This window comes from Dama dama, chromosome 11, assembly GCF_033118175.1.
Source record: "Dama dama isolate Ldn47 chromosome 11, ASM3311817v1, whole genome shotgun sequence".
In the NCBI taxonomy this organism is placed as follows: Eukaryota; Metazoa; Chordata; class Mammalia; order Artiodactyla; family Cervidae; genus Dama; species Dama dama.
The window spans coordinates 92,094,520-92,095,005 of NC_083691.1; positions in this window are offsets into that span (position 1 = coordinate 92,094,520).

Genomic DNA, 486 nt, shown 5'->3' on the forward strand with positions numbered 1-486 from the left:
GAACACTGGAGTGGGCAGCCTATCCCTTCTCCAGGGGATCTTCCCAACCTGGGAATCGAACTGGATTCTCCTGCACTGCAGGCGGATTCTTCACCAGCTGAGCTACCAGGAAAGCCCTAGTGGCAAAGAACCTGCCTGCCAATGCAGGAAACATAAGAGAAGCAGGTTCAATCCCTGGGTCGGCAAGATCCCCTGGAGGAGGGCATGGCAACCCACTCCAGTATTCTTGCCTGGAGATTCCCGTGGACAGAGGAGCCTGGTGGTTTACGGCCCATGGGGTCACAAAGAGTCGGACATGATTGAAATGACTGAGGATGCACGCAGGAGTAATTATTTTAAAACATGACCCAAAGGTACAAACTATGAAAGTTAAAGTTTTACTACATGAAAAGTTAAAGCTTTATCAGAGTAGTGTTTACCTTGGGAGGATTATCAACTGGGAGAGGTTACATGGAAACCTGATATAGGCAGTGTGGGTGTAAAAAC